Below are 21,190 nucleotides of genomic sequence, written 5' to 3'. Positions count from 1 at the left end.
AATATCCACTTTACCTTTCCGCAGCATTAAAAATGTATCAGAAGATTATTTGAAGTATCTTAAAGTGTCTCTGTTCTGAACAGTGGATTTATAGACTCTCTGGAGAACACTCTGCTTTCCATAATCAGAATCATCACATCAACACAACATAGAGAGAGAGAGAGAGAGAGAGAGAGAGAGGGAGAAGTAGACAAAAAGTGACAATAAAAGCGAGAGAGAATAGTTTTAAAAGGAGAAAACAAGGCAGAGGCAGAGAATAAAAGTAAAAAGTTCAAATAGATTAAAAGATGGAGAAACAGAAGAGGTAAAGCTGTAAAGAAAGAGTGAGTGAAAAGAGATAAAGACAAGATAGTGGGAGAGAAAGAAAGAGAAGAAAGATAGGAAGAGAGAGAATTGAGTGAAGGAAAGGGAAAGATAATGGAAAAAATGAAGAGAGCATAAAACCAACAAGGTAATGGAAAGGAAAGGAAGGGGAGAGCTAAAAGAGGGACGAGTAGAGAGAAAGAATGATGGAGAGAAAGAGTTTGAGAGAAGCAGAGATGAAGAGAGAATGTGAAGAAGAAGTGGTGATGGTGATGAGGATGATGGTGATGAAGGAGAGTTGGGGAAACAGAGAAGGCACATGAGCCCAGCGCTCGCAAATCTTGGTGCAATGCAGAGAGCATCGTCATGGAAACGGGTGGGGAGAGAGAGTGAGAGAAACAGAGGGAGAGAGAGAGAGCGTGTGAGGTTGGAGGATTACGGAGGGAAAGAGGGATGAGTGTAGAGCTGCATGCGGTCAGTCTGGAGTGTGGGTGGACAGAGGGCTCAGTGGTGAGCAGCTTTAATAGTACAGGCCACAGTGAGTTAATGGCTATTAAAGCTGGAGACTGGGGCTCTTTACTGGGATTAGGGCTCAGATAGCTTCATCTACAGGGTTCTCACACTCAGGAAACTGATCTGCAAGAAAGTGCGTGAGCAGGTCATTTTTGGGAACAAAAAAGTTATTCTGGTTTCTGTTTATTTTTGATGTTAAAGTTAGGTCTGTGTGTGGCTACATGTCCTTGGGTGTCCGTTGGGTGTGTAACAAATTCCTAAATTTCCTTCGGGATAAATAAAGTATCTATCTATCTATCTATCTATCTATCTATCTATCTATCTATCTATCTATCTATCTATCTATCTATCTATCTATCTATCTATCTATCTATCTATCTATCTATCTAACAAGTGGGAGTGTACATTCATGCACCTGCATTGCCAAGATAGCAATGAACATCTGACTGTTGCCTGTTGTCGTGGTTTTAATCAGTCAGCACACCTGTGTTTTTTCATTGCCAAAATAACAGTTTGGCAGAAATGAACCTAAAAACACCTCACCTCCAGACCACCACACCCATCAGCACTGACATAGTCGTAACTTCCGTTGCTATTTAAACAACTTAAAGCGTGAAAATGTAGGCAGACTGTAGTGAGACCACTTTCCTACACCATCAAAGGACAGGGACTAGAAATAGCAAAAGATCTGACATACTTTAATCCACAACAGCATTAAAAAACAAGTTTGTGAAAGTCAGCAGCTCAGGTAACAACACCTTGTGGCTCAGCTCAACCCTGAAACAGGTCATAGTTTTACCTGTGAAGAGAAGAGTTGGAGCTGCAGGTTTGACAGATGGAATGGCTGTAAGAACATCATTACTAAGATAAATAAATAAGAAAAGTAGGATTTGTTGGGCTTTGAACAGCTTTGGAAAACAATAAGAGACCACTCATCAGAAATAATGAGTTTCTTTGATTTTACCAAATTAAAAAGCTCTGGAATATAATCAAGAGGAAGATGGATGATCACAAGCCATCAAACCAAGCTGAACTGTTTGACTTAGCAGTGTGTAAGACTGGTGGAGGAGAACATGCCAAGATGCTTGAAAACTGGTTATTCCACCAAATATTGATTTATTTGCTCTTAAAAGTGTGTGAGTTGTGTCATTGCAGATCTGACACTGTGTGAAATAGGCATTACAAATTTACCCGTCTGATCTTATATCAGTCCCGGCCCCAGTGCTGCCATTAATAACTGCATATATAACTGTGTTATGGAGCAGTGATAATATATTTGTGTTGAGGACATGCCGAACATGGCGAGAGCGCTTCACCCTCCCACACACACACACATACACACATTTGAGTGCTGAAGTAAAAATAGATACTCTGCTTCATTGTGCTCATTCAGAGCCCTGAGACTTCATCAGTTCATCTCTCTTTTTCTCTTTCTCTCTCTCCAACTCTTCTTCCTTACACTCTTTTACTGTTACTCTTTCTCATGCTGTCTTAATTACTGTCTCTCTCATCCTCTCATTCCTACTGTCTCTCCCTTTCGCATTCTCACTCATTCTTTTTCTCATTCTGTCTCACACTCTCACTTGCTGTCTCTGTCTCTCACTTTCTCTTTTTTTCTCTTTCTTCCATACTGACTCTTATGCTGTCTCACTTTCTCAGCCATACTCTTTCTCACTCTCTCTCTCATATTGACTCTTATTCTGTCTCATTCTCTCTCACTTTCTCACCAATACTCTTTCTCATTTCTCTCTCTCATATTGACTCTAATTCTGTCTCATTCTTTCTCACTTTATCACCCATACTCTTTCTCATTCTCTCTCACTCTCTCTCACTTTCTTTCTCATACTCATTCTCTTTCATATTGACTCTTATTTTCTCATTCATTCTCACTTTCTCACGCATACTCTTTCTCATTTCTCTCTCTTATATTAACTCTAATTCTTTCTCACTTTCTCACGCATACTCTTTCTCATTCTCTCTCGTATTGACTTATTCTGTCTCACTCTCTCTCACTTTCTAGTGTATGCTCTTTAATTCTCTCTCTCTCTCTCTCTTATACTGACTTTTATTCTGTCTCACTCACTCTCACTTTCTCACCCATACTCTTTCTCATTTTCTCTGTCTCATAATGACTTTTCCTGTCTCACTCGCTTTCACTCTCATTTTTTTCACTCATGCTTTTTCTTATTCTTTTTCTAATTTTTCTAATTTCCTCTTAACTTGTTGTTTGTCTCCAACTTTCTCTTTCTCTCATACTGACTCATATTCTGTCTTACTCTTTCTCACTCTCACTTTCTCACCCATACTCTTTCTTATTCTCTCTTCCTGTCAAACTTACTGTCACTCTCTTACTCTCTTTTTCTTATTATTTTTGCCTCATACTTTCATTCTCACTTTTTCTCCGTCTCTTTCATTCTCTCTCACTCCCTGTTACTTTTTTCACTCTTTCGTGTCATCTTTCTTTGTCTGTCTCTCACTCTCATACACACTCACAATTTTTACTCTCTATTTTACATCCCTTCTCTCTCTTTTTCTTTTTATAAATGCATACCTCATATTTTACCTTCTTTGCATTGTCATGTATGTGCAGTTTTTTGGGAAGTAGTCACATTAAAGCTACAAAATTAGCTTTGCAAATACACTAGTATGTCTGAACTGTTTATACAATCATAACAGTAGGTGTTTGTGTTATGATTGCTTTCACATCTTGATGACTTGAGGCTCTGTAAATGTTTTACTGTCCTAAAAAGCCTGGAGAATTTATTCATGCTTCAAGTTTCACGACCCCCTACATGGACCACCTACAAAGAAATCTGCCTAAAATATCTAGTGCTGATTAGTTGTGTGTTGTTTGGTGATGAGGGGGTATTTTTAGCTCTAGATAATCTAAAATGTCTGCTCGCCCCGATATCTGTCTCAGACGAGGCTGTTGCCACAGATACCAGACAGAGTGATGTCCAGCATCCAGGGCTTTTCCCTCTGAGACAGCGCTGCAGGCTGAGCGCAGGAGAACTACAGCACAGCCACAGGCATGTACAGCCAAATTCACATCCAGCATCTGCAATACGCACCAAGCAAACCACTCACAAACTGATCTTCTGTATAATCAGGCACTATAGATTACAATAAGCATAAATCAGGAGAAATAAAACATATTCCTTGCATACAAAAAACTTTACTGGGAAATTCTACCTCATACTTTTACTCACTGGCCACTTTATTAGAAACACTTATTTTGTATTGGCTACTTTGTTTTAAACACCTACCTTGTGCTTCCAGTCACTGGCCACTTTATTAATAACACCTACCACCTTGTGCTTCTACTCATTGACCACTTTATTAGAAACACTTATTTTGTATTTGCCAATTTGTTTAAAACACCTACCTTGAGCTTTCATTCACTGACCACTTTATTAGAAACACCTACCACACTGTGCTTCTACTCACTGGCCACTTTATTAGAAACACCTACCACCTTGTTATTTTACTCACTGGCCACTTGTCAGGGGTGACCCAGGCAGAGAGACGAGGAGGCGGACGTATGTGCAGGTATGGCGAGAACTTTATTAAATAAATATAAACAAATAAACAAAGAACAGCGAAACAAACCAAAACAAACTAGGGAGACTAGAGAACATAAATAAAACAAACAAGAGATAATAAGAATAACTAAACTAGACAGGGCAAGGGAGTAGACAAGAAAACTAAACAGGGAACTAGAAAATAAACAGAGATAAACACAGAACAAGGGACTCGGGCTAAGGCTATGGAAACACTGAGATCAGAACAGGGGCACGGGTCACGTGGGACAACACAGGCACGAGGACAGACAGGAAACAGGGCCAGGCGTGACAGAAACCTCCCCCTAAACGCGCAGCTCCCGAGGCGCGTAAAAACAAACCCCGGGGGCTGGCGGCAGGGAGAGGCCGGGGAAAACAGGAGACCGAATGGGAGACTGGACAGGGAACTGGACAGGAGATGGAGACAGGACAGGGGACAGAGACTGGACAGGGAACGGACACTGGACGGGGAACTGGACAGGTGACGGAGACTGGACGGAGAACTGGACAGGTGACGGAGACTGGACGGGGAACTGGACAGGTGACGGAGACTGGACGGGGAACTGGACAGGTGACGGAGACTGGACGGGGAACTGGACAGGTGACGGAGACTGGACGTGGAACTGGACAGGTGACGGAGACTGGACATGAGACAGAGACTGGACGGGACCGGACATGGGAACAGGGACTAGAACATTGACGGGGACGGAAACAAACACAGTAACAGGGACAGGAACAGAGAAACCACCGGGGACAGGAACTGGAATGATCACAGATACGGGGACCAGGACAGGGAGAGACAGGGGTACAAAAGACATAGGTGGGTGCCCAGGACTGGTAAAAGTCTGTGGGGACAGCCTGGGCACATAACTAGGGGCAAAGTCAGGAGGCCTAGGAGCAGGCCTGGAAATACGGGGCCTGGGCCCAAACATAGTACTGGGAGCTGCAGGTGCTTGGGCTGGAGCCGGAGCAGCTGGAACTGCTGGTGCCTGAGCTGGAGCAGCTGGGACTGCTGGTGCTGGAGCTGGAGCAGCTGGGACTGCTGGTGCTTGAGCTGGAGCAGCTGGGACTGCTGGTGCTTGAGCTGGAGCAGCTGGGACTGCTGGTGCTTGAGCTGGAGCAGCTGGGACTGCTGGTGCTTGAGCTGGAGCAGCTGGGACTGCTGGTGCTTGAGCTGGAGCAGCTGGGACTGCTGGTGCTTGAGCTGGAGCAGCTGGGACTGCTGGTGCTTGAGCTGGAGCAGCTGGGACTGCTGGTGCTTGAGCTGGAGCAGCTGGGACTGCTGGTGCTTGAGCTGGAGCAGCTGGGACTGCTGGTGCTTGAGCTGGAGCAGCTGGGACTGCTGGTGCTTGAGCTGGAGCAGCTGGGACTGCTGGTGCTTGAGCTGGAGCAGCTGGGACTGCTGGTGCTTGGGAGAGCGGCGCGGCCGCCGCTGAAATCTCGGAGAGCGGCGCGACCGCCGCTGAAATCTCCGAGAGCGGCGCTGCCGCCGCTGCAGTCTGTGAGCGCGGCGCGGCCGCCGCTGAAGTCTCGGGGAGCGGCGCGGCCGCCGCTGAATTCTCGGAGAGCGGCGCGGCCGCCGCTGAAATCCCGGAGAGCAGCGCTGCCGCCGCTGCAGTCTGTGAGCTGGTGCTGGTGCTTGAGCTGGAGCAGCTGGGACTGCTGGTGCTTGAGCTGGAGCAGCTGGGACTGCTGGTGCTTGGGAGAGCAACGCGGCCGCCGCTGAAGTCTCGGAGAGCGGCGCGGCCGCCGCTGAAATCTCGGAGAGCGGCGCGACCGCCGCTGAAATCTCCGAGAGCGGCGCTGCCGCCGCTGCAGTCTGTGAGCGCGGCGCGGCCGCCGCTGAAGTCTCGGGGAGCGGCGCGGCCGCCGCTGAATTCTCGGAGAGCGGCGCGGCCGCCGCTGAAATCCCGGAGAGCAGCGCTGCCGCCGCTGCAGTCTGTGAGCGCGGCGCGGCCGCCGCTGAAATCGCGGAGAGCTGCGCTGCCGCCGCTGCAGTCTGGGAGAGAGGCGTGGCCGCCGCTAAAGTCTCGGAGAGCGGCGCGGCCGCCGCTTGTATCATGGGGTGCAGCGTTTCAGACGCGTGCTTCACGGGGCGTGGCATGAAAAGGTCCGACACTGCAGTACTGGAGCCCGAAGCTGCGGGTGAAGTAAAAACCCGGACTGGATTCCTACTCTCTTGTGCAGAGTCAGGTGTGAGGAGAGCGGGGAAAGTCTTTGGACACGGCTGACTCGCCACGCAGGGGGTCTCGGAGCGCGGTTCCACTGCCACCGTGGAAGGAAGTAGCGGCAGGCGGGCTGGTGCAGGAGGATAGTCCTCTTCCTCCTCGCTGGACGCAGGTGTGAGGAGATCGGAGTAGTCCCAGAGAAAGGACTCCTCACAGCCTGCATCCAAGTCACCCCCGTCCTCCTCGGGGGGAGGACCGAGGCTGACAGCACACACCCCCAGCGCCCCCCCAAAATTTTCCCCGCTCCGGAGGGAGTCCTCCCGCGCCTTGCGGGCTTTTCGGGCCTGTTTCCTCCGAGACTTTTTCCCCTTATGAGTCTCGGTGGGCACCGCTGAAGCTGGGTTCACGGGCTCCAACCCGAGGAAAGGCGCCGGGAGCGGGTCATCGCCCCGGATTCGCTCGACGAGGAGGCGGAGAAACTCCAGGTCCGCCTTCCGAGCAGCATGCCACTGGTTTACGTCCATTTGGTCGGTCTTTTTGTCAGGGGTGACCCAGGCAGAGAGACGAGGAGGCGGACGTATGTGCAGGTATGGCGAGAACTTTATTAAATAAATATAAACAAATAAACAAAGAACAGCGAAACAAACCAAAACAAACTAGGGAGACTAGAGAACATAAATAAAACAAACAAGAGATAATAAGAATAACTAAACTAGACAGGGCAAGGGAGTAGACAAGAAAACTAAACAGGGAACTAGAAAATAAACAGAGATAAACACAAAACAAGGGACTCGGGCTAAGGCTATGGAAACACTGAGATCAGAGAAACGCAGAGGGACAGACAACGGGAGACAGTGCAAAGACCGACAGAGGACAAGTAACAGAGGAAGTCTATTTAACTAAACAGGAAAAACACTGGGAGTGGAAACACCTGGGGAAGGGGTGGAGCTACAAATGAGACATGAGGTAATGGAAAATCACAGGCAGAACACAGGGGCACGGGTCACGTGGGACAACACAGGCACGAGGACAGACAGGAAACAGGGCCAGGCGTGACACCACTTTATTAGAAACAACTTCTTTGTGCTCTCTCTTACTGGACACATTAATAGAAACACCTACCTTGTGCTTCCACTCACTGACCACTTTTTTAGAAACACCTACCTTGTGCTTCCACTCACTGGCCACTTTATTAGAAACACCTACCTTGTGCTTCCACTCACTGGCCACTTTATTAGAAACACTTATTTTGCCAATTTGTTTAAAATACCTACCTTGTGCTTCCAATTACTGGCCACTTTATTAGAAACACCTAGCACCTTGTGCTTCCACTCACTGGCCACTTTATTAGAAACACCTACCACCTTGTGCTTTTACTCACTGGCCACTTTATTAAAAACACACACCCCCTTGTGCTTTTACTCACTGGCCACTTTATTAGAAACACCTACCACCTTGTGCTTTTACTCACTGGCCACTTTATTAAAAACACACACCCCCTTGTGCTTCCACTTACTGGCCACTTTATTCGAAACACCTACCACCTTGTGCTTCCACTCACTGGCCACTTTATTAGAAACACCTACCACCTTGTGCTTCCACTCTCTGGCCACTTTATTGGAAACACCTACCACCTTGTGCTTCCACTTACTGGCCACTTTATTAGAAACACCTAGCACCTTGTGCTTCCACTCACTGGCCACTTTATTAGAAACACCTACTTTGTACTATAAAGACAATAGCCCTATTATTACACAATCTATCAGCCCCCCACTACCTTGTTTGTTATTGGTCATTTTATGACCACATGACCTATAGTCTGGATGGCAGTGTGTGTGTTGTGTTGAGTGTATCTGGCACAGCACTCTCCAGCCAAGACACCGACCACTGATGAAGGACTAGAGGATGACTAATACACACTGCGTCTCAGCAGATGGTACCCAGTCTCCACAGTGGTCGGTGAGGGTCTCACTGGTGCAGTTTAAGGGTGTGAGGGTCTAGCTGTTCATCACTTGTTCACATATGTCACTGTAGCTGTGTATTTGCCTGCTGGCCATGCTGGGAATGTGCTACTGGTCCTCACGGGTGTTAGCCCTCTGCTCAGGGGGTGGTTGGTGTTATTGTAGCTGTAATTAACACCTTTAGCCCTCACCTTTTACTTAAACCCTGCACAGCATCCACTATAAGAGCTGTACTGTGACTGGCTTTAGCCACTGAACTGGATTTATTCAATAATTAATTAATGAATTATTCCCCTAGATTAGCCACCTACAGCAGTTCAGGTCAGGTGAAACATTCTCTGTATTTGTGACTGTAGTCTCTAAACTGAGTCATTATTAGTATGAAAGATTTTTACAGATTAGTCCAGTGGAAAGTAGTTTGGGATTTTTTTTTCAGTTTTTCCAAAATTTAAAAGAGCAGTATCTAATGTTTTAGTTTTCTTTTTAATCTGATTTTAAAAATAATATTCCAAATAACCAGATCAGTGCCTGTCTGAGCCTCCCTGTCATAATATTGTCATATCCTTGTCCTGTTTCCTGTCGTTTCTCTTCCATGCTCGAGTTTCTCCCTATGTCTGTTTACATTTACCCACGTGGTCCTGTGTGTACTTTTGTGTCTTCCCCCCAGGCCTGTGTTCCTCATGTGATTCATTTATAGTTCCGCCCCCTCGTTACCTGTCCCCAGGTGTTTCCTGTTCTGTCCAGTGTATTTATACCCCAGTGTTTCCGTTTTCCTTTTTTTTGTCGGTTCTTGTATATGTTTGTGTCAGTCAGGTTATGTGTTCCGTTTTTTTCTCAAGTTCCTATGTAATCCGTGTTTCTTTGTTTATTTTGTTCTTTGATTGTTTATTTTTGTATTCTTCATAAATATTACTCGCATTTATCGCCGCATCCTCTCCTTTTTGCTGCAGCCTGACAAATATATTTGTTCTAAAATGTTCTGGTAGGTTTGTTGGATGTAGTTGCTCTTTACATTTTAATAAATATACAAAGTTACCAATCAATATACTCAAAAACACAGACTATTACACAGAAATAGATTTATATTAACCAGCATTAAGAGTACTCAAGCAATGTACTTGGTGCAATTACACATTCTGACCAGCAAGGTTTCTAAATCAAATTCTCACAGCAATGTTTCAGGATCTAGTAAAGTCTTGGGCAGTAAAGTTACTTTAACAAAAACAGGATACACTTTTTTTTTGACACCCTTGGTTTTATATAGTGTACAATCAATATAGTGCATAATTTGGGTTTTGTATGTTATGTTGCTAATGGTAAAATACTTGAATATATATAAACCTTATTTGGGAACTGTTTCACCATGCAGCACCCTGAATGTACCCTTCCACCATTAATGGATTTTTAAAAATATATTTCAGGCTGAAAAACCTTCCTCTCTTACCTGTGATGAAACAAGGCCTCAGGCATCAGGCAGTATATCCATTTTGTGTTTGATAAACATCTGTGCAGGAGCTTTTAGATGCATTAAAGGGCCGGATAGTGCAGGATAGTTTGTTCAAACCTGCTAAACCTGGAAATTAATAAATGAGGTGAAACAGGTGTGTTTGAACAGGGGAAATTGAGGCTACGCATAAAACTCTACTGGTGTCTGGTTCCAGTCTCCACAGCTGTAAACAGTTTTGATGTTAGAATAGGACGTTTCACACCAAACCACTCTGATTATTTTTTATTATTATTTCAGTTGTGAAAAAAAAAAATCTGGGGAATTCTACCTAAAAAGTGGGAACATTTTCCCTTTGGTTTGGTTTGTTTCCACACAGGGAATAATAATTCAATTGCACCAAAAAGTGTAAAAGGTCATAGAACATCTAATAGTTGGGTCAGATCAAGGTTAAATCACATTGTCATTACAAAAAAAAACTGCACCTTCTCTCAGTCTCCACCTTCTCTCAGTGCAGTTGTTTTGATCCACATCTGGGTGATATTACTGTGTTCACACCTACCCAAATGGACTAAAATGTGTAGATGTGAAATTTTGTCTGGGTTCAGTTTTTACAACTGTAAACAGTTTTGATGTTAGAATATAATCTTTCATATCAAATCACACTGATAAACAATATGTATTATTGTTTCACAATTGTTGACAATATATAAAAAAAACTACTTAAAAATGATTTCACTTTAATTTGAAATAACTGTCAACCCTTAAAATGAATTGTCATAAGATAAACCTGACTTTTGTCAGGTTTTGTTTGTAAATTTGGATCATTTTCCCTTTTCTCTTTTGGTTTGGTTGGTTTTCACAGAGGGAACAACTATATGATGAGGTTTTATCTGCTTATTGCTCAGAGCTGTCTGGCATGGGAGAGAGTAGAAGGTCCTATTTTAAAAATCTACGTAAATTCTATGTAAAAATATTTTACTCTGATTTTAAATGACTAGCACCATAAGATGTTTGTTTGTGATTAAACCAAGACCATCTCCTCTTAAAGGTCTCAGTGGTCCATAACTGGGGGCAATTACTGTGTTCACACCTGCCTAAATGAATCAAAGGGTGAAAACGAACCAGAGTGTGATTGAACTAGACTGAAATTTGCAGGTGTGAATGTGCCCTTAGTTACACATGAATGAAATCCTGGGTGTAAACTGGATCGTGAGATCACAATTTCGTTCCACCTCATGTACCACATAAGATGCGAATGACAATAAAATCTCCTTGAATCCTTGAATCCTTGAATCCTTGAATTTTGTGTCCAGGACATACTTGTTTCTCCTCTGTTGTTCATCTTTCTTTTCATAATTCCATATGAAACATTTAAGGTGCTATACAGTAAAACGACTGTATAAGACCATACGTGTGTTTTGAAACTACTGTAAAATTTTTCACAATATCTTTGTCCCTTGTATTTCATCATTAAATCATTATCATTTTAATTCCTAACGTGTGTGTGTGTGTGTCTATATGTGAGCATATGTGCTGCTTGCTGGTGCTCCTGCAGTGTGACAGGTCACAGACCACCCGAGGGAGAGTCATATGCAGCTAACTGTTAACACCTCCCTTTCTCTCTCTCTGCTCCTCTCTCTTTCTCTGTCTCTGAGCCTCACCCTTTAATATTTCATCAAACAGCCCCACAGGACTCTCACCCGCTGCTCTGGTATTTACAGTGTTCCAGGAGTGAGGGAGGGAGGGAGAAAGAGCGAGAGAGATAGAGAAGGAGAATATTGGGTGAGAGAGAGAGAGATGAGTAAAGGTGTTTTATCTGTGTGATGAAATGCTGTGATTGAAGCACAGACTGTGCGGAGGGATGGTTTTGCCTCCCTCCAGTGCAGAAACATTAAAACACAGACAGTGTGACTGAGGCTTTTACTGGGGCTGTTAATCTGCCACCGCACAATTAAATAACAGTTAGAATCTACTTGATTTGTTTGGTACATTTAATTATTAAAAAAACACGTGTAAATGTAGCTGGAGGGAAAATAGACAGTAAAAAAAAAGACATTTGTGAATATTACAGTACATGAAGGCAGTTTATTTTAATATGTATTATTTTTTAATAATAATTACATTACACCCCTAACTTTTAAAATTGATGCAGCTCTGATTATCTTTACACTCCTGGCTGCTGATTAAAAAAAAATGCATTTGGCTACTTTAAATTGTACCCATTGCAGACACAGAGGCACACAGAATTCTATTCTATTCTATTGACAATAGAATAGGACCCTGAAGCATAGGCTAAAACCGCTGTATTTTTAAATGCTGGGGTGAACAGAGGTGGGTTAGTAAACAAAACTATAATTCTATTTTCTTAAACATCAAAAGGATGTAAATCTACACAGATTTCTCTCCTGAAAACTGTTCATTTGGGTGAGTAAGGCACTTCCATTTATTTACAGTAAGCTTAGAGCTTAGATTTCCAATATTTTAATGTGGTTAGCAGCGCTAGCCAGCTGCGGTTAGCGCTAGTAAATGCTGCCCAGCAGCGCTAAACTGAGGAACCCTGAGTGTTCCAGTAAGCCAGGGTGCTATCATCTAGCGGTTCGTCCCACGTAACTTATTTTAAGACGGTAAACACGCAGACTACAGTCCGATATACTCACCTCTAAAATGGGAAAAGGGCTAGCACTTTTAGCGGCTAGTGCTAATGCTGCTGCACACCGATTTAGTGCTTGAGAACTAAACAGAAACTCCTGTATAAAGCTGCACTTTAGTGGAGTGACTTTCACTGTATCACTGTATTTTTGTAGATTCTGACAGTTTCACGCTATATCACAGTATTTTTATTTTATCTTATTTATTTATTTATTTATTTTTGCATGACTGGGCTTTTATATAGGTTTGTAAGTTACTTTACTGTTAGGAGTACATATATTATAAAACATTAAGGCTTTAAATTAAGGCTTTAATTGCTATTGGGTTTACTTTGTTCCACAAAATTACACAATATATGAAGAAATCTGACTGATGAATGGAAACAATAGACCTTAAAATGATATTACAACAACTGTAACACAGCTTCTTTTTAAATTGTTCCTTAAACACTATAAATGGACCTAAAATAGTAAATGTTTAAGTATTTAAAATATATAACTTTTAAAGCTCTATTACACTAGTCAGACACACATTTAATATTATTTTATAATGTTTTTCTGAAGACAGAAAAGGCATTACAGTATTAAAATCAACCACAGTTCCCTTCTTTCTTCAGTTAACAAATACATTCAATTCAGTGTCCTTCAATCTACAGTATTAATATATTTAAGAGGGCTATAGTTTTAGGCAGTTTAATCTCTTGTGCTGAATAAATTACACTAAGATGTCCCTATACTTTGGTCCATATAGTGTATAAAGGTCTAATTATATGGAGAGATAAGATGCCCAGATGAAATGTTTTAGGGCAGTGGTATTTAAGTGATTATTAATTAATTAATTAAGTGTTATTTGAAGAGAAAGTACTACTACAGTGCTTCTAGTGGACCATAAAAATAAACACAAAAGCTGATGTGTTTGTGAATTTGAGACAGGTCTGATGCTCGTATGAATCACAGCGTGGCTTCAGTGCTGCCTTTCATCTCCTCACGCTTACTCACCACTCACTGTCTGCTCAGCGCGCAGGTTTAGTAGATGTATTTTTAGCTGCATTCAGGTGTTCAGTTGTTATATTTGAAAAGCCGGTGCGTGAATCGTCACTGGCTCCCCGGTTCCATGGCAGTGCGAGTGAGTAAAGCAGGAATGTCTCAGAGCACTCAAACTGAACACATTCTTAAGAGCTGATTGTATTGACTGGGCCTTGATCTGCTGCTGCTAGCAGAGGGAAACAGAGTTATTTTACACCGTGGCTCGGCTCCAGTGCACTTTTGATACACATCCATTTTATTATAGGTGTCTGAATTGTTTTATGGTTTAGTTATTACACTATCATCTTTGTTTCATAGCAGAGGTGGATTTGTAGGCACTGTGAAGCTTTTAGAACACGTCCCTGTAGGGCTGAGGCTTACTGTTGTGATCTGTGTGGAGACAAACTGTATCAGCACAATCTTATACTCTGGTATGTGTCTGTTAAGTCTCAGTGCTGTTTTTTTGTGCTGTCCTATATTGGGCTTTACTGTGCTAGATTCTGCGCTCCCTCTGAAACTGCCCTCGCTGGCCATTTCCACTACCAGAAATATTGTTTAGGTTTATTCATTAATTTATTTAAAATTTTACTCCATTTTCTACCTAATTTGGAAGGCATCCGTTTATGTAAACCCTTAATGCCCCCAACACCCGGAGGCACAGATACAATCAGGTTCACACTACATGGCTTTCTGAGTCGTCAGTCATTTTGCTGTTCACACTACACGACTGGTTGTGCTGAAATCATGAGATCTTCGGTTGTTGAGACTTTCACACTACATGACTGATCGGCGACACAGGGTTTTTCACAATTTTTAACTGTGGGAAATCGCCGACTCACCTGGCTGCTCTCCAGAAACACGTTTATTACAAAAACACACCAGAACTAAACACACGAGAACTAGTGATGCCATGCCAGATAATCTCTATAGAGGAGAATATGCACCTGCAATGAGTCCAACATGAATGGGTTTATATGAAACAACTCAGCAAAATCAGAGTTTATGAATGTCTGACAATTTTTATACTGAAATATGTACATTTTTAGCTTTTAGCTCTATTTACCCCATTCATAGAGGACTCACTTGCGGGCTCCCTCTAGAGTTTAACAGTCATGTACTGATATAGCAGGAGGAACAGAAAGTGGTCAGACTCTCCATAAACAACTCTGGTAATGCAGGGGATGCGTTTTTGACCCGTGGTTCTCTCTTTCTCTGTTATTCCATTGGCAGTATGTAGCCACTGCTCCTGACTCCTAGTCGGCGACTGGATCAGATATCTAGCATGCCAGATATTTGCCAGGCGTCTGCAACTGGTCGGTGATAAGTCTGTGACGTCCAGTGAGCATCTTTTAGTAGTTAACACTAAGCGTCTGTGTAAGCGCAGAGAGTCGCCTGTTTTTGCCGCTGATCAACGAAAAACTGTCAACGACTAAAAAAAATGTGCTAAAGTTGTGTAGTGTGAAACTGCCATAACAGACACCTGTTCTATCAGTGATGTGGGGAGGAAGTACCACACCTAATCAACCCACCTCAAGAAAGAAAGTCCAATCTATTGGACTTGACAGCATCTTGATCTGGGATTTGAACCAACCTTCAGTGGCAACAGATCCACAGCATGGGAGATGGTACAAACAAGTGATTATATAAAAAGAGAGAGAGAGAGCAACTGTCTAAACACTAGCGGCTCAGCAAACCGTAATTCCAGTGGGTGGGACTTGAGGTTCAGTTCGTCCCCCACGTCGCCAGTATCAACATAAAAGCAACTTTACAGGAGAGAGATAAAACCTAACTTTCCTAAAAACTAACTTTCAATGGAAATCAATGTAAAAAGGGTTTATTTCAGGTAATTTTGGAGAATTTCTATTGATCCATTTATCAAGATATTTTGACACAGTGTAAGGAACAGTATGTGCAGTATGTACAGTATGTATTTTTTTAGTAAATTAAAAATCAACAAAAATGGTGATGCTTGTTTTCCATTGGACAACGATGATATGTGGTTTATGATACATCTCGTATAAAAACAGTAACTTTGCTACAGAGCTTCACAAGAGTGCACTTTAGGTTGTGTTGGCGCACAGCCTAAAATGCCACTGCTGGTGTGTGTTTGTAGTAATCCTGTGTGTGGTGTAGACTCAGTAGTAAACTGATCGAGCAGTAGTGTGCTCTTCTCCTGTATGAAAGTGTAAGCCTCCAGCGTTAGGCTGCCAGATCAGGGCATTATCCCGTTCTGATCCAGGAGGTGATTATGAAACCGTCTCGCTCTGCTATAACACACACACACACACACACACACACACATGCACACACTCTACATCACCTTCAAGATGTCAGCTTTCAGCTGATGCCATCAAAGCCCCCAGAGTGATGAGCCCAAGCTTTCCATCTTCTTCTTCTCTTGGCGTCATCACAGCCTCAATCTCCAGTCTCCAATCTCCCTCCCTGCCCTGCCGCCTTGCACTGCTTCATCAGTCATCATTCATCAGTCCGTCCCTCTATCGCTTAGGGAGCAGTAAGTAAACTAGGAGGTTGTAAGCAGAAGATAAACATTGCTGCCTTGTCAAAAAAAAATTGTAACTCATGTTATTATTTGTTATTAATAGACCAATAGGAATGATCCAAAACAACTATGCAATTTCCACAGGTTTGCATTCATTTTGAACCTTTTCTGTATTGCTGCATTCACACCACATTTAATTGTTGGTTTGCGCTTGCTGTGGTTTGATTTAATTTTATGCCGTGATCAAGAACAGGGCTGCAGCTGACTAATCTGCTGTTTATTTATTTTTTGATGGGTACATTAGCTTTTCATTGAGCCTTTTTTTTTGTTTCCTATTGTTGAGGTTCCCGATCCAGTTCATGTTTTGCTGCATCTTGTACCGAAATAAAATTACAAAACATGCTATAGGAGACATGTTTGTTAATTTCAGGAAATTCTACTTTGTGCTAACCTCTGTGAATTCCCCAAATAAGGGAATCTCAATTGTATAATTTCTAAGGGGGCCATGGTGGCTCAGGTGTTAGAGCACAGCACCATTATGGACAAGATTGTGGGATCCATTCTTGTTGATTTTTAGGCCACCCCTTAACCAAGGCCCTTAATCCTCACTTATGTGATATTTATTTTATATATGGTATGGTCTACAAAGAAAGCCACACTCCATGGTTTCGATTTGATCACAACATTGTTTGTCCTCAGGCCTCAGGCCTCCTCAGGAGAACTGGAAATGAACTTTCAGTGAAATGGACTCGAAATGGGTGTATTAAAACATAATAAAAAAGTACTTACACTTCCGTTCTCCCACAGTTTTCTGAGAACTAGTATTTTGGGCAATTTGCCAAAACAGGCTTTAAGAATGGAGCATCCCTTGCACCTTCATTGGTTGAATCCGGAGAGCCAGGCCATTTAAAACGAGGCATTTAGAACTTTGAAAGTGACAAGAAGCTTATTAAAAAGCACTGTTTACATCCCATAGCGTAGGTTAATCTCTGGGTGCCGGCATCTTAAATTTTAAGTCACAATAAGTCAACCGTCGAGCATGAATTGTCATGTCTGGTGCTGAAAGCACGTCTGTGTCTCCCACATCCAGCTCTATCTGCGATTCTCACAGTAACAACTACAATACCCAGAACGCACCACTCCATGACACAACACACACTCCCGATCACATGTCACGTCACATGACGCCACCAGGAAGCCCCGAGTACTGATTACTCAGAGTATTTAAGGACCATGCTCACGCTCACACCTCGCCAAGTATCTGTTTGGTAAATCCTACAATACAAAGCGTTTCTCTTGCCCTTGCTATTTTCCGTGTATGATCCTGTTTTTGTTTTCTACCGACTTTGATTTTTGCCTGCTCCCTTGTGTTGGATTACCGTGTATGACCTGGACTGTTTATTGTACTTTGGATTTTTGCCTAACCTGTGATACTGCCTTTCCGTGTATGAACTCTGGACTGTCCTCCGTTTATGGTATGGTTTCTCTACACTGTGCATTTTTGGTATTGACCCTGTTTCTGTTGACTACCCCTGTTTACTCTATAACTTTAATAAAAGTTATTTTATTGTATCTGCACCAGTCTCCTTCCTGTCTGGCCCTGACAAGATACTCGGCCGTAATGACAGAGACTGCGGATACAGAGTCTATTAAGTCTGGTTTGGCTAACCAGGGTCGGCTTTTAGGTCAGCACCAGCAAACGCTCGCTGGTGTGACCCAAGCTGTTGACGAGCTAGCACGCCACCAGGTTAACCAACAGCAGCAGCTAGCCGAGATTATGAGTCACCTCCGGGGTTTGTCCACCCAGAACCCTAGCCCAGTGGTTAGTCCTGTAGCCAGCCCTAACAAAACCACTACTCCCTTTTTCGCTGTGTGTAAACCCGAAGTCTATGACGGAAACACTGAGAAATGTAATGGGTTTCTGCTCCAGTGCTCCGTGTTTTTTAGCAACTCACCTCCTGCTTCTGATAAAGCTAAAATCGGGTTTATAATTTCTCGATTGTCTGGCAAGGCTTTGGACTGGGCTACAGCTATTTGGGAGAACATTTCTGTATCCAGCTACGACACTTTTTTGTCTATTTTTCGCAGCGTTTTTGATCATACACGCTATGGGCTATCTAGTGGAGAGCTTCTGATTACCTTGAAGCAAGGTAAACTATCTGTGGCAGCCTTTGCTCTGGAGTTCCGTACGTTAGCTGCTAGCAGCGGTTGGAACGACCCTGCTCTCATCTCCATGTTTCGACACGGACTTAACCCTGAGATTCAAAGAGAACTTGCATGCAAGGACGACTCACTCACCCTGGATCAGCTGATCGCTCTGTCTATCCGTCTGGATCAGCTCCTTTCCCGTAAGCCCAAAGCTGTTAGCCACACTCCTGCGGTTCGCCCTGCACTACTCCAGTCCGGGAATCCAGTTCCGGAATTTGCGCCTGCACCCAGCCCTGAGCCCATGGACATCACACGATCCAGACTATCCGTCGCTGAGAGGCAGCGTCGCATACGCCTTCACCTGTGCCTCTATTGTGGTGGTCCAGATCATCTAAGGGCTAACTGTGAACTCCGGCCCAATTCTGCTCAAGCGTCTGCTCTGTGGTATGTACCCCTGTTTCTAAACTTAAAGAAAAATGTTTCGTGTTGCCTGTTATTATTACCACTCCAACGGATGTTTTTTGTGTCTCAGCGCTTGTAGATTCTGGGTCGGAGGGGAACTTTATCAGCCTGGATTTGGTGGAGGAGCACGCCATACCCACGAAAGTTCTCTCCAAGTCGATCTCCATCCATGCCATCGATGGAGAGACTGTACGCTCCAAACCTGTGACCCTGCAGACTCTTCCTCTCACCCTTCAAGCCAGCGCTCTACATGTGGAACAGCTCTCTCTCTATGTGCTCCCACGCACAGAACATCCACTGGTTTTGGGAGCGCCATGGCTAAAGACACACGACCCCGTCATTTCATGGAGCCTGGGAGACATCACTGCCTGGTCTCCTTTCTGTCGTGAGAACTGTTTATCTTTAATTTCACTCTCTTTGCAATCTACCTCTGTCGAAAGCCCTAATTCTGTAGATACCCCTGATATTCCCTCCGAGTACTATGATTTTTCTGATGTGTTTAGTAAAGCTAAAGCTACTGAGTTACCTCCGCATCGCCCCTATGATTGCTCTATTGATTTAATAGAGGGTTCTGTACTGCCCAAAGCTCGTGTGTACCCATTGTCTCGTGATGAGGAGAAGGCTATGGAAGAGTATGTTAGTGAAGCTCTTGCGCAGGGTTTCATTCGCCCATCCAAATCCCCAGTTGGTTCAGGTTTCTTCTTCGTGAAGAAGAAGGATGGGGGTTTGAGACCCTGCATAGATTACAGAGGCTTAAACGACATTACTAAAAAGTTCGCTTACCCGCTCCCGTTAATCCCAGCAGCTCTCGAACAGTTACGTAATGCCGTGTACTTCACCAAACTCGATCTCCGTAGCGCTTATAATCTCATTCGCATCAGGGAAGGTGACGAATGGAAAACGGCGTTTTCCACCACCAACGGCCACTATGAATACCTGGTCATGAGCTACGGTCTCGCTAACGCCCCAGCTATATTCCAGTCGTTTATGAATGACATATTTCGCGATCTCATTAATCACTCTGTTGTCCTTTTTATAGACGATATCCTTATCTATTCACCAGATCTCCCCACACACATTCAGCATGTCCGCCAAGTTCTCCAACGCCTGAGAGAACATAGTCTGTTTGCCAAAGCCGAGAAATGTGAGTTCCACACTCAAAGGGTCACATTTCTCGGCTACGTTATCAGTTCCTCCGGTGTCCTTATGGACGATGAGAAAGTAACTGCCGTTACTAATTGGCCAGTGCCCCAGACCATTAAAGAACTCCAGCGATTCCTTGGCTTCGCTAATTTTTATAGGCGGTTCATCCGTAACTTTAGCTCCATTGCTGCGCCCCTGACTGCTCTCACTAAGGGGGCTGCTAAAATCCTGAAGTGGTCAACCGAAGCAGATCGCGCTTTCAGTGAGCTGAAAGCTGCGTTCACTTCAGCCCCTGTACTTAGGCACCCTAATCCCGAGTTTCCCTTCGTAGTGGAAGTGGACGCTTCCGAATCGGGTGTTGGCGCGGTTCTCTCTCAGCGTAGTGGGTCGCCACCCAAATTGTTTCCTGTAGCCTTCTTCTCACGCAAGCTTTCCCCTGCGGAGCGTAACTATGGGATAGGGGATAGGGAACTTCTTGCTGTGAAATTAGCTCTAGAAGAATGGCGTCACTGGCTGGAGGGGTCCGTTCATCCGTTCACTGTGTATACTGATCACAAGAATTTGGAATACCTCCGCACGGCTAAACGACTTAATCCGAGACAAGCACGTTGGTCTCTTTTTTTCTCTAGATTTAACTTCTCGATCTCGTTCCGTCCGGGAAACCGTAATACTAAAGCTGATGCGCTGTCCAGGGTTTACAGCACTGTGGACAGCGCATCCCAGCCCCAGGAGGCTGAACGCATTCTTCCTCCCTCTGTTCAGATCGCAACCATTCAATGGGAGTTAGACGATCAGATTCGCCAAAGTAACGCTAATCAGCCCAATTCTGAGGACTGTCCTCAGGGTAAAACGTTCGTACCCGTTCAGTTTCGAGACAGGCTCATCACCTGGGCTCATTCCGCTTTAACCTCTGGTCATCCTGGTGTCACACGCACGTTACAATTACTCTCTGCCCGTTACTGGTGGGATTCTATGCGTGCTGATGTTCACTCTTTCGTTACCTCCTGCTCTGTCTGTGCGCAATGTAAAACGCCTAAAACCCTTCCAGCCGGTAAGCTACTACCTCTCCCTGTACCTGAGAGACCTTGGTCGCATATAGCGGTTGATTTTGTTACTGATCTGCCTGTATCTGAGGGTTATACTACAGTTCTCACTATTGTTGATCGTTTCTCTAGAGGGGTTAAATTTATTCCATTCCCAGCTCTGCCTACTGCCTTCCAAACTGCTCAAGCTATTTATATGCATGTATTTAGACACTTTGGTATCCCCGAAGATATTTTGTCTGACCGTGGTCCTCAATTTACTTCTCGT

General features: G+C 43.9%; 1 protein-coding gene and 1 long non-coding RNA gene across 10 annotated transcripts in view; both read left to right on the top strand.

The window, feature by feature from the left end:
- Positions 1-21,190, top strand: part of rims3 (regulating synaptic membrane exocytosis 3) — a 107,798-nt gene that overhangs the window by 65,954 nt on the left and 20,654 nt on the right. The window lies entirely within an intron of this gene.
- Positions 4,784-5,823, top strand: LOC125799520 (uncharacterized). Its single transcript, XR_007438502.1, has 3 exons — positions 4,784-4,857; positions 4,888-4,977; positions 5,008-5,823. It is a non-coding gene; the product is annotated as an uncharacterized LOC125799520 (long non-coding RNA).

This window comes from Astyanax mexicanus, chromosome 3, assembly GCF_023375975.1.
Source record: "Astyanax mexicanus isolate ESR-SI-001 chromosome 3, AstMex3_surface, whole genome shotgun sequence".
NCBI classification, from domain to species: Eukaryota; Metazoa; Chordata; class Actinopteri; order Characiformes; family Acestrorhamphidae; genus Astyanax; species Astyanax mexicanus.
This window is presented reverse-complemented; position numbering and strand designations above follow the sequence as displayed.